The following is a 14,546-nucleotide window of genomic DNA, read 5'->3' as shown; positions in this document are numbered from 1 at the left end:
CACTGTAAGGTGTGCATGTGAATGTGTACGGGTAAACAGACCCAAAATAGCATAAACAAACAGAACTGCTTAATTAGCTGAAAATTTGATTAAAACAAAAATTCTGTACATGTATGAGAAAGTTACTGAATCTGGAGAAACAGGGGATTTGAGAGGCACTATATTTAAAGGTGAACTGAGGACATCTAAGCATCTACTGATACCACACATATGCCATAGACTGTATTTTTCCTATATTATTATATTAAACTGTTCTTTTTTCATCTCTTCTTATACACTCTTTCTTCTTCTGAAGAATCGCAGAATGGCTGAGGTTGGAAGGGCCCTCTGGAGATCATCTAATCCAACCCCCCTGCTCAAGCAGGGTCACCTAGAGCACACTGTACAGGATCGTGTCCAGGTGGGTTTTGAATATCTCCAGAGAAACAATACAAGATTAAGATTAGCAGAGGTATAAATGCAGCCCAGTGGTGTAAAGCTCATAGTCTGAAAAGGCAATCTAGTGGTCTACATGAAATTACATTGCTGAATTCAGACTATATTCTAAACAACAACACTGAGCTCTCAGAACCCTCTACTGCCATGCTGGCACCCATGATGTAGAGTCTAGAAAGAGCTCTTTGCTTCAGATCAGGCAGATAGTGGGAGTGGCCTCTGGTACTAGTTAAAACAATGACTGATTGATCCCAAATAGTTATTTGCCCTGGAAACTATGCAGAAAAGACCAAAAAACAAAAAACAAAAAACCCCACCAAACCCAGCCCCTGACAAAGGTTCTTCCCCTTGGAGAACCCTTTTTTCTCAGTATCTAAACTTTGACGGACCCGGAGAGGCCTCAGTGTTACTGCTGCTTCTGAGGATGAACTTGTTCTAGGCACAGAGGCCCCCACTGTCTCTCGCAGCCTCCAACATCACCCACACTGTATTTTTAAAGAGCCAACACAGTGTTTCTATGCCTTTTACCTTTGGTGCCTTATATCTTTACAATGAGTAGTTAAAAAAATTTGTACTTTAAAGCCACTTAGGCATTCTTCCAATTACTTACATTAGTATTCTGGCAAATAGTCAATCCTTTTTAGTGTTGAATTAGACTCCTGTATCTCCATCAACAAACTGTGCAAACAATGATTTTTCTCTTCTATAATTCCAGACAACTGGGAAGGATACCTCAAGCTCTCTTGCTCCAGGAGGGAACAGGAATTCAGAGAATGAGACACACTCCTCCTGCCTCGTAGGAACTTTTCATGTTCAGGGCTAATCCTGCAAAACAGAGTGCCCTCATCTCCCAGCAGCTCTAAAAGGTGCTCGAAGCCCACAACATAGAGCGAGAAGGCAAGGAAGGAGGTTGTTCTCCTCACTGAAGCCCGAGGCCAGTAGATCCCCAAGATAAGATGTGCCAAGAAGTTGTAACTGTTTTTGGAGAGGGTCCTGACGAGGAACACCAAATTGCCTCAAGAAGCAGAGCTGATGACTCAACACGCTCTGTTACAGCAGCTCTGAGTCAGCGTCCCAAAGAGCTATTAGGGTGTGTGCGGGATAGGCAATATTTGGGATGAGTTTTAAAACAACGGCTCTGGCCACTTTGTGTTGTTGAAGATCTCATAGCAATTTTATATAAATAAGGGTGTTTACTCGAGTTGAACTGTGGCCAAGGCATCAAGGATAAGCTTCCACTGATATAAATTAAATTGGATAAAGTATTAGTCATTTCCTGTCCCAAGCTGTTATGCGTTGTGATGTACATTATGAAATAGTAATTTTTACCCAGATTGACTTCAGCTTTAATTGAAATAATCTTTGTTTTGTAATTAAACTATTATAATATGCCGGAAGAATGATTTGCTTGGTTTTCATGTATGGGCGTTCTACTGTTTATAAAATCCCAAGCTGGACAGCGTTTGCTACAGTTGCTCTTGTGCAAAAAATAAAACCCAGATTTACAAAATTATAAAAATCAAGTCTCTGATACATCACACTCCATTAAAACAGAAACAGCAGGAAAGACAGATGCCATCTACTAAAGGCTTATTTTCAAAACTGAAATGCATATGCAAAAGTCCCAAGTGATCTAGCGGTTCGGAGATCTTAAAATTAAATAAATTTCATTTAGAAGGCCACATAAAGGCTTTAGAAAGCTAAATTTATGGATTCATGTTTCCCTCAGTATGTCTTCCAGCAAACCCCTCAAATTGCACGATTGTTTTTCCTAACTACTCTTTCACGTCCATCATCACAGTGCTGTCAGACAGCTTCCTCGTTGTGCCTGTGCAGGACCCAGGAAGCTCTGCTTTCCCATACAGTAAAGCCTCTGGGTCACCCAGTCTTCTCAACTGATGGTCTCTGCCTTTGCAGCTTGGCTCTATTAGCCTAAGTTTAGCAAATTTCAGACCACACTATGAAGATCTCCTTTAACTAAACGTTGGTCAAACACAGTTTTTCATGTTCTTTGAAGAGGTAAGATTTTTTTTAAAGACAGAAATGGTTTGATTTTAAGCAGTTTCGTGTTTTAATAATTATTTTTAACTATGTATGTTGCAAGCGTTCTAAGACAAAAGTAAGTGGAATTTACAATCGTCTCTGGAGAAAGACTGCCATTAGGAATAAGGAATGGGTTTATCCATTTTTCATATGTAAGTCAGATTCACTTTGTCAGGCTTGAGACTTGACAAAGTATAATTCAGAGCAAGTCATGCTCACCTTCCGCTGGACTGAGTAATCATGTTAGACAAGGAAAGGTACCAGTCCCTCTTCAGAACTTACTGTAATATTAAGAACCTCACAATATATATGCCACCTCCTTTTCTGAGTAATACATGACTGTCATGTCATTGTATATATAAGACTTTACAGTAACGGCTCACAAACTTAGCTTTAGTTCCAGGAGTAGAAACTGACTATTTAGAAACAGAAAACTTTGAATATTAACCTTGCTAATACTTACGAAGGCCGTGCAGTTATTGCATGGGGAGTACAGAAAAGAAATCAAAAGCGTGCATGGCTGTGAGACTGTACCAGTATGTAGACAGTAGCGCATGTCATGTTCTTTGACCCTTCTATTGGCAGAACTGTTCCTAAAAGATGCTGCCTCTAAGGTGATGTCTCAGCATTGCCTTCTTAATTAGCTGATTTTTTTGACAGTGGTGGTGTTACTTAGATATAATAGAGTAGATGAAAGACCTTTAAAAATACCGAGTATGACACAGTTTAATTTGGCTAAAAGATAAGTTTTTTTTTAAAAAATGTCAACCATATGAATTCATTCAGTAGTATAGGAGATAAAATGGCAATTAAAAAAAAACGTCAGAAAGAAAGAAAAACTTTTTTTTTAAGTTAAATTTCTTATAGAAATAGCAATATATTCTTTTCTACAAGGCTATCAACATAGATTTTAGCCTAAAAATTAGCATACTATGAGGGAGACAGAATACAAATGCAATTCCTTGGAAAGAAATACTCACATGCTGATATTTGGGTTCAGATTTTTTGTTTTGGCTTGAATTTTTTTGTGTATCTTTGTTCAAATGTATTTTTGCATCACACACAAAAATATGATAACCTTTCTGATAAAAAAGAATCCTGTTATGTGAGTTAATATAATTCTGAGAAGAATGACTTTGACCAACTGGTGTAGTGGCTCACTGCACTAGTGAACAAGGTTTTCTGCATCCAGTGGTCCAAAGTCTGAATGTTATGCAGGCTGAATAAGGAGATGAATTTAAAATGCATAAATGACAAGTTTGAAACTTGACTGGATCAGACAAAAGATGCTATTATTTAACACTTCATCCTCAAGTTTTTGAGAAGAACCTATTTTTAATCACTTGAGCAGAATACTCAGAAATGGCTCAAAATTGTCTTTGGGTTGTTCAATTTTTCATAGGTCTAGATCTGAAAACAAAAAAGTGGTAGATGATAATTAAGGTAAAAATATATCTAAAAATATTGTAGGATGATTACAAGATTAAAACAGAATAAAAATGAATGGAAAGAAGGAATGCATAAACAGCATGTGAAAAGGCTGGTAGTTTACCATGAAGTATTTTGTAGGAGGCTAATCAAATATTACTCAATTTATCTTTGATCATTCTGAAATACTCCTTAGGGCCCATTCAGTACAGTTCTTCAGTGACCTTCTTGCTCGAATATGAAGGACTGTGGCCTTTTATTTATATTTTAAAATATGGAAAATATCACACTACAATGAAGCAATCAACCAGTAGCCTGTGTGCTCTAGTAACTGGAAAGGATAGAAAGTCAGTGAGTAGATAATTATTCAAGGTCAAACCTTTCTAGTGTGGTGCCAGAAAAAAAGCAAACAGTGAGGGTTAGCCAGTACTTCACAAACACTTGTTTAAGGATTTCCTAATTACTATAAGTGGTTCCTCTGGCCCTGGCACTTAAAAAGGCAGCTGTATATGCATGATGTCATCCCTTCTTCCCATTATCTCTGCAGTAAATTTACAGGATTAAGAAGCAAGCAAGACTAAAAAGTCAAAATAATGACAATTTTTCATGTTTCCTATCATTAAAAATGAATTTCTCATGTTACAGTAAAAAGAAAAAGCCAAACTGAAACACGGATGCAGTTAACTATTGAAATTTATTTGAATGTTTTTGCCCCAAAATCAGAAAAATGCAATTATCCTTCACATACGTCTCTGTTTAAAGGCCGTATGTATGCAGCATAACAGAACTGTGCTGTGATGTTGCTATCTTACAGCTTTAAAGATATGGATATAAATTACAAGCTGATCAGCAAAAAATAAAACCAAGAGCCTTAAATCTCCTGGAGCAAATTGCACAGGTAATATTCACTACCCTGGAATGGCTGCACCAGTGAATTATGCTGTACAAGACTGGAATATAAAATTCACAGAGTTTATATTTAGAACACCAGCAGAGATTCAACAACTAAAATACTGTAATATTTGCTTACTGGGACACTGCAGTTAAAACTCCAGTTGACATAATCAGGGATTAACTTCATTCTATGCACCTTGATCAGAGGTATGTTGCCAAAACGAGTGATGAGATTTGAGGGCCTCCACTGTAACCTGGCACTCCTGGATAGCAATCTTGGTTTCCCTCTCCTTTCCTTGTAACCCTGCCCTGCCCTTCCCCTTGAGATTTTCAGTTTGTACAAATGTGATTGTAGCTTCTTTTGGGGGGCATCACAGGTGAACAGAAATGGAAAGCAAAGATTAAAACCTCCTCACTGACTTCAGATCATCTTAGTATCCCTTTGCCTAGGCAGCCTTGCTCTCAATGAGGTCATAGCCACACTAATTTTTTCCAAGTTTTTTTTGAAATTCAAATTTGAATTTTTTTTTACTTCCTTAGAATTTTCAAGATCTTTATACTATTCAGATTATATTGTTCCTCCCAAACTGTCTCTTATTTCCAGCAAGCGATTCCTATTTCCTTAGTATTCCTAAAGATTTTTAGGATCTTTTCCTTTCCCAATAGAATTTCCTCCGATATTTCACAGAAACTATATCATCCATGTATACGAGAATGTCATCAGCTCTCAGACTAGGTTTAGGTCATGCTCAAGGTGGTGCAAATTGCTCACTCAAGTCATCCTTCAGCACACAAATTAATTTCTCCTTCATTTCTACCTGATAGGCCAAGGGAGTCTAATGTAGAAGCTACTCAGAGGAACATGACCTGATGTAGGTACAGTGTGGTGTACAAGCTTATCTCCAAACATATCACTGTTTGTGAAGAGCTTCATACTTAAAAAGCAGCTCTTCAAATACTCCCTTTCTTTACTTTCTAGAAATACTCCATTAACCTCTGGCTTTTTTTTTTTTTTTTTTTTTTTTTTTTTAAAGTGCCAGAGTCACTTTGCAAATGTTGCTCTCCACCTCTGTGAGAAGCTCTTTAAACCTGGCTATGCTGGTTCAGTCCCCAGGTGAAACTTCTAACCAGTGATATTGTTTTTCCTGTTCAATTTCTCTATTCACTCTTGAAATAGGAGTCTGTTAAAAAGTGGCCCAGATTTGATATTGGCAACTCCAAACACTCTTACAGCTTCAGTCTTTGGCATGATTACTTTATGGTGACCGCTTTTTTTTTTTTTTTAAATCACAACTTTATTCCAGGTTACCATTTCAGTCAGTATTCTTTAGCCTGGAAGAATCCCTCTCCCTCCTGTCCATGTCTAGCAGGAATATCTGAATGCTGCCATGAATAGCCTGTTTTAATAACATGTCAGAAGTTCATGTCAACATTATAAGTCAATTTATTATGCAGTGATATCTAGCTCAAGCTGGATGTGTCCAGTTGTCTGCAGCTTCAGATATAACTAATAGTCACCAATTTAATTTCTGTACTACACATTTCCCACCTCACTGGGAAGTGCTGAAAAGCACTCAATATTTTTCTTGGATCAGACTTTTTTACATCTTGAAAGTAACAATATAATTTCCCACCTGTCAGTGTCTCACAGCATGATGACATATCTGGGTAGCTTTTACCATGGTCTCTTTTAAGGAACTGCTGGTGGTTGTGACCCTCTGTTTGGGAAGTTGGTCTTTGTCTCCAGGTGTGTCCAGTGGTGGTCATCCTGGTAAGCTCTTGTCTAGAAAACATCGTGTGGTCGGGGTCCGGCCTGAGAGACAGCACTCCTTTTTTAACCCAGGAGATGCTGTCAGTTTGCCTTTGAGCACCTTTTAGTGACTTACAATAATTTTGCGCTATTCCAGCACAAAGGTGAAATTTTCCTGAAATCAAAAACTTCTATTTTCAGTGAAACTCAGTTTCTGCTTCCCTGTTGGCATGTCTATGCACGGTCTGGCCTGCAAGTGTAGGCAGCACACCTGCTTCACTGGCAGCAGCGCGGGACGCTCGCTGCCACACCATGCATAAACTGCCTTTTCTGAGGTGACACTGGGCAGTGCCTGTGCCCAGATATGCCACCACCTATCCAAGGAGACCCCTCACCACAGAGCAGGGATGAGGGAAAATCCAAAGAGTTGTTGATGTCTTTTGATATATTGGAAACTCTTCTACTGTCTTCCACGAATTATGGGTCAAGCTAGAAATTAATTACTGCTACATGAGACTCATGACGAAAGAACAGTCTTTCAGAAGCATCCCAAATGTCTCATCTTTGTTCCTTCTTATGCAAAGGCAGCCTTGTCTTGTTGCCTCAAGTAGCAGCATGTACAGCTTTTGCAAAGCCCAGCCATGTACTGTTTTACATATGGTAACTTGGCAAAAAGAAAACAGAAGGAAATGAACGCTGCCATGTTTTAATATGAAAGCCAAATACCTTATATGTAGATTCACATGCTGTAAGTGACTGTTAAACATAGTCTGACCTGCACCACAGACACTATAAAACACCATCCGGCTTCCTTGGGCCCAGTTTTGATGAGGTGCATGCACAAATACAAGAGGAAAAACAGTTGCATATAAAGTCTAGGACATGTGTTATGCTCAGAATTACTCGACTTTTTGAAGGAAGATAATGACTGAGCTTTGAGGTTTCCATCATGAAAACATGTTTGAACATGCATTTATAACTGTGTACCAAGTAATACATGTCCCCCAACTGAATTTAATGCTCTTTCAGCAAAGAACCTATCATCATAACATACCAATGCAYGCATGTTAGCATAACATACGAACACATAAAACTCTCGCTGTTCCAACAGGGCCACAAAGCATTATGTACACTACTGTGCGTAAGGTAGCTCAGAATGCAGAGTCTGGTATATTTCAGAAAGAAATAGGAAGCTTAAAACCATAGATTACATAGAGGAAAAAGTCATACTTCACATGATGCCAAAAATATATTTCTGAAAAATAAAATGTTCTGCATATGGAGAAGTGGTAGGATATATGCATTTCATAATCTTATGGCTCTAGCACCTACCTAGTCTCTGTCTTTGACACCTATGCTGCTATTTATCTCCCTCCAGGAAAACACATCTGAGCAAGGCCAATATCTTTCCTCCCCTGGGGCTGTGATCCCATCTGACTTGTGGTGTTCTTGCTCCTAGTGGTCAGACAGCTCTGGAGGTGGCCACTTGGCCATGCAGAAAGATCACATGCAGAAACAGGAACATGCAGTCCCTGCAAGCTAAAGGTGAATGAACAGACCCTTTCACATGCCATGGTACATGGCAGGGTGGTAAAGAAAATAGGAAACCAAAGGCATAAGTAAAAAGGAAGGCAGTAACACCTCCTAGAGCTCTGCTCAGACATCTGCAAGAACTGACATGTGCAAGAACTGCACTGCAGTACAGGTTCCCTTACATAGACCATGTCTGAATAGTAAATGCTATGGAGAAAATAGAAAATATGGGAAAAACAGAAGCAAGGGCAGACACAGAATGAAGGCTTGAAAGAAGGAAGGACATTGTAAAATGGAGGAAGAGAAGACAAGCCAGAAAGTGCTGTGGAAAAGAGAAGAGGAGCGATCAGAGAGAAGAATCTTTCCTGAAAAATTAGACATAGGACATTGAAACAACTTCACATGTGAGAAAGAAAAAAAAAAAGTATGATAGCAATTGACATCATCTGCCACTAAATACACTCATTTAGGGGATGTTATTTCCGTCAGTTAAGCAATGTAGGAATATTCAAGCTCAGAAGAGTATAGAATAAGTCATGGTTCCTGCCTCAAGGAAAGTACAACCTATTCAGACTAATACAATTTTGTTGAGACACATATGAGGCAGATGAAGGGCCAAACCATTTAACTTTTTTTCTACTGTGCCTCTCCACTCAGCTCTTCCCTATACAACTGTGACTTTTCTTCTAATGGAGCGAAGCCTTGCCAAAAGTCTTTAACAGGTGAAGAGTAAGAGAAACCTGTTGCCTAAAATGCAGGAAGCTTAATACAGTGAGGAGGTATTAGGGAAAGACAGGTCTTTCCCTGTGATTTGGTGTTGTGCATGCCTCAGAATAACAAGCTTGCTGGAATATTCACATCAGTGATCAGGGTGTATGAAACTGCTTTAGCCATCACCCAAAGGTCAGAAACTGTAATCAAGGGCATGAACCAGCACAGCCAAGGTGACTCTTATGGCACACAACCAGAACTAGTAAGATTCCACTCTTTCTCACGGAGGATAAGAAAGGAAAAGTTTTGTGCTATAATTCATCTTTGCAAATGATATATTTTTCAGTTCAGCCTCCAAAACATTTAGCTTTTCCCTTTCAACTATTCAGAACAACTATTCAGGACACAGAAATCCAAAGCCATACCATCACTGCCTGATATCTTAAAGGATGCCATTTTGGCAGCAAATAATTTACTCAGAAAAAAAAAAAAATCAGCATCAGACACTTTTTTGGGACAGGATGGGCAGCATTAGCTTTGTTGAAAAATAGCCTCTCAAAACACATCTCATGAAATAAGACTAGGTTTTCAAATTTTACAGTCCCTGCCATAACAGTAATAAAATAACAAAATTAAGGGGTTTTTATTTATAAATAAGTAAATGCTTTCTTCTACCTTTTATAATGTCCATCTCTTAGCATAACAAAGCTTTTCATAGCTTACTAATGGCTCCCTGTCACTAGTGCTGAGAACTATTATCACTGCTCTGCCCCTTCACATGGGCCTTTCAAACATCACTGTTTCACTTAATTCTTTCACCTCCTTCAGTTCAAATGCAATAAAAACCTTTCACTGGCTGACAACTAGAAAGGCAGAACAACCTCCAACTGCTGTATAATTCAGGAGGGCTCTTTCTCATTTTAATTGGCTGCCTAATTGGAATGTTTATGGGTTCTGCGATAGCTTGGGATGAAAAGGCAGGGTGAGCAATTATGTGCTCAGCATTCCTATCTGGCAGAGTTAATAGTTTTTTTAAAAAAGCTAAAGTTCACTGGAATGCCATGTTTTTGTTCTCTAAGAAATACCTTGATTTGAAACAATGTAATCCCCAAGTCAGAAATTATGTCAAGCTGTGCTTATCCAGTAGCAAGTTTGAGCTTTTGGAAGCCTCTTTGCTCCTTTTTGATGTTAGCATAACATGAAGAACAGGAGGCTATCTGGTGGCTGTCAAGTTTTTAACTGCTTGCTCTCTCACTGGCTGCAGATAAGATGCAAGCAGAGCACTTGATGGACTTGATTAATTCTCTGGAACGAAGGTTTGTCTTTCTTGGCTCGATGAATGACTTCATTCTAGTAGATGAGGTCACCCAAGTCAAGGCAATAAAGTTTCTGATATTCACATGAAAGCCAGTTTTCAAAGCTGCCAGCCCCTAAGAAGAGAAGCACAAGTGTTTTCTCATTTACCTACATTCTAGTGGCAACATCCCGCCTGCTATGATCTGTCTTCTGCAGCACAGGACTGTATTTCTGCTGAAGAGCAGTTCCATTACAAAACTAGATTCAAAATATATATATTTTTAAATACATGCTTTGTTCAAAGAAGCAAATATTTTTGCAAAGTAATTTGTCAACATGCCAACAGGAAGAGAAATTACCTTCTAGCTTTTCAGTCTGACCAATACAGTTGCATTTTCCTTGCCTCCCTGTGCTGCCTCAGTGTGACGTTCCAGTTGTAAACCTCCGGGAGGAAAAGACCATTTTGTGCTTTTTGTACAGTGCCCAGTGCACGGCAGTTGTGTTTCAGAGTGAGAAAGCCCGAGATTTACAAATTACAATTACAAATACCAATAACAAACATGGAATGGACACTCTGCTTTTTGAAGTACTTTTACTTCTCTTTCATGCTTTTAGTTTTAAGGGTGAGTTTATTGACTGCCCTTCACAAGGCAAACTAGTCTCCTCCCTCCTTTCCTAAGTTTTAATAAACACCATTTAGTTTAAAAACAGTAAAAAATAAAAATAAATAAATAAAAACAGCTGAATTGCTTTTTAAGTACCATAATTCTTCTCACAACAGTTCACACCAAAATCTCTGTTAATTTTGTACTTTTTGCATTTCAAAACTATGCAAATGATAAGTATTCTCTCAAGGACTCAGTACAGCCTTGCAAACATAAGCAGCAAACCCTTTCTGACCAACACGTCGAACCCGCACGACAGAATTCAGACTGGTCTGATGCTCCGATTTGTTATTTTCAGCTCACCTGAAATTCCTTGATCCAGCGTCAGGGATTCTAACTCATTCTGGAGTCCTCCTTTCCAGTTAAATTACATCCTTACCTCTATGTAACAGAAAACTCAGTCCTATAGATAGTGTAATGGATGCATTTTCTAGAGTTTGGAGCTTATTTCTGGATCAGTTTTCTAGGCCATACTGCTATTTCTGTGCTTCAGTTATCCAGCATGTGAACAGTTGTAGCAATGAAAAGATGAAAGGAGCATCTTTCTTGGGCATTAATTTAACCAGAAAGCCAAACAAGGCGGCTACATCAGATCTCTGCCAGCTGATGATACCACCCAAGAAAAAAGGCCGCAAGCTGCTAAGGTTGGGACATTGTGGTCCTTTTCCAAATGCTTTCCTAGGCACCATGGAGAAATTAGAGTTTAAAAGTTACAGTTTAAAAGTTCCCATTAAACTGCTATGAAGTTGGGATTTTACCCCAGGTTTTATTGCCATCTGGAGCCTGAAAACCTGTAGAAGCAGCAACTTTGTTTTGAAGGTCAGAAGCCGTACCACATCAGAGAACCCAGTGCTGCACAGAACATACTTAGGAAATGTTGATCTGGTGCATGCCAGAAGGGATTTCTAGCCACAATAGCTCCCAAGAAGTTCTCTCCAAAGAGCTCCTTTTCAGATTCATGTGCATCAGCTAGGAGTCCAAATGATACAAAAATAAAATATGACAAGTCATATCCTTGCCAGATATAACTTGCTTAACAGAACAGCTAAGGGGCCAATTTAGAAAATAAATAACAACTCTTAAATAAGTTGTCAGGTAAACAATGTCCATCTTTAAAGCAGTCTCTGTGCACATTTACTCTAAAGATTATAATCTGCTGATATTAAGAATATCACAGAAAAAATCTGATTGCTCAAGATGTCCATCTCATTTTATGGGCAGAGGCGATTCAGAGAAACCCATATGTTTGGTAAGTGTCCAAACATGTGGATGCTTATGCAAACCAACAATTCTTTGAAGTACACTGCTTTCTAAAGTCCAGGCTGAAACCTAAAATTTAATAATCAACAAAACAGGCAGAGCTAAGGCAGAAACTCTCTGCTAAACTCTGCAGGACTGGGATATGAGAGGAGGCGTCTCTCTGAAGTGACATTATATGCCCAGATGTGTTGTAAGAGAATAAGGGTCTGTCTTAAGATGGCCTGTAGACCCTATGAACTTCCTTGTTTCGTGACTTTAAAGCAAGAAGAAAAATAAATAATGAAACATATTAAATTCATTATTGTAGCTGTGTGCGCCTTCTGAAGGTTTAGTTTTTCTAAAAAAGCTTCAACCTTTGAAAAAAAGTTCCCAGTGAAATTAAAGGCAGCAAATCTACACTGAGATATATTTTTTATATACTACCAAATTTACATATGGAACTCATTGTCACAAGATATTATTAAAGCCAAGAGCTTAGCAGGATTCAAAAAGGCTTAGTCATTTATGTGAATAATAAGAACATCCACAGTTACACTAGAAAGAAAAAAGACATTTATAAGTGATGCTAAAAATCATACTTGAGGGCATAAGCCAACTGCTAGCTGCATTGGTTTAGGGAGAAAATCCCCCAATTGACAATTTTTCCATAACTGTCCATTACAGGTTTCTTTGTACCTTTCTCTAAGCATCTGGTGCTGACCAATGTCAGAGAGACTATCCAAGTCTGATCCAGTCCAGCAGGTGTTATGTTCTTAACCTAAAACTCTTTTTAATGTAAAGCTGTCATGAAATATTTTGAAAAGGCTGCTTATTCCTTGCCTAATCCTATAGCTTTTGGCAGCTTTTAAAATGGGTAATGGATATTCTGCCTCACTTTGTATATCCACCAAGAAGAGGGCGGTTATTCACAATATTTTCTTATGTCTTGTGCCAGCTCCTTTGCTCCTTTAAGCGGCATCAGATTATATGCGTCTATATGTACATTCCATCCCAAACAAAACATTGTTCTCCAAAACCTCCAAGTTTCACAACACCACTGAAAAATCTCATGACGTGGAGTGCGAGATGCCACTCCCAAATCTGAACAAAGTTTAGAGAGTGGGAGTGCTGGCGGAATCTGCAATTGTAAGCAAAGAAAAGCCTTAAGAGGGCTAAGGACTGACACTGCAGAAAAGTTCAAATGAATGGGTTCAGCGAGGCTGTGGATTTATTCACCTTCCTCTATTAAGCACTTGATAGGCATCTATATTTCTAACGATCTGGCAGTACATACTGACAACAGACATAGCATTTGCTACCGTAAATATACAAATATATATATAAAAATATCTGTATATGTAGCATATACTTGTGTGTCTGAGGAAAGCTGTGGCCTCCAGTCTTTCTCCATAAACTTTGCCGGTCTTATTCTAACCATCATAGCTTGGTCTTTAATGAAGTTTATTAAGTTTAAATATAGAATAAAATGGTTTTTCTGCTTGGAATAAAATATTAGGAATGTGATAACATATTCAGAAGAAAAGTCAAAATGACCCTTAAAAAAGAAATGCATTAACTCCTAGCATTGAATTTATGCTACTTAGCATCACATTAAAAATATTCAAAATATAAATCAAAATTCAAGGGTATAACTTATATTCAATTTCAAATTTATGGCATTTTAAAATAGGATGATTTCCTCAAATGTGCAATAAATTTGGTTTTGTGGAATTGCACATGCCACCTTATCATGACAGTTGCTTTATCTACACAGTCCACTGAAGCCTAGTCACTTTATATAATCTGAATTCACAAATCAACTGTCGTCTTCACTTCACTGATTCATTGCTGATGGGCCTTTCACAAGGTAAAAAATCCTTTCCAAGTTGACAAGAGTAATAAATGGAGAGGTGAGAGCTGCCTCTCCATCCTGCTGTTCTATTGTACTGCCGATAGTGACACATGGCAGAATAAGCTCATAAACCAACCTCATCTTTTGACCTCTGCAGAGTAAACGGAAAGAGAGGGGCGTTTATGATGATGACTGTATTTAAAGACCAATAATGACTAGACAAACCTCTGAAATCTAACTAGCCCAACCAACAGCTTAGAAAACTGATGAGGTTTTTTTCTTTCTACTGTGATGCAAAAATATTGAAAGTGCAGCTACGACACTTCTAGAACAATCTGGATGCTACTCAGCTGTATCAGTTTATAAGATACTTAACATGATCACGTGTACACAAAAGCAACCTTGAAAAAGATTAATAAAAAATAATTAGATTGTTCTTTTGTTCCAGATTAAAGAGAAACTACGCATAAACCAGCAAGTGAACAAGAACAGGATGGGATTCCATGGGATAACCAAGCATTTTAAGTTAGGACAATTTCTTTGACTGATACTACTCAGGAGAGAAAAAACAAATTCAAAATAAATACCAGTTTGTAATATCTCTGGCAAACATTCCAGTACTGAACCTTCATTTATTAGGGATGTATCTTTTTAGGAAAAATTGCTAGTGATTAAACTTCATCTACCTCATCACTTGCAT

The sequence above is a fragment of the Apteryx rowi genome, unplaced genomic scaffold (assembly GCF_003343035.1).
Source record: "Apteryx rowi isolate R43461 unplaced genomic scaffold, aptRow1 scaffold_28, whole genome shotgun sequence".
Taxonomy (NCBI): domain Eukaryota; kingdom Metazoa; phylum Chordata; class Aves; order Apterygiformes; family Apterygidae; genus Apteryx; species Apteryx rowi.
The sequence above is the reverse complement of the archived record's forward strand: the minus strand, read 5'-3'. Positions refer to the sequence as shown.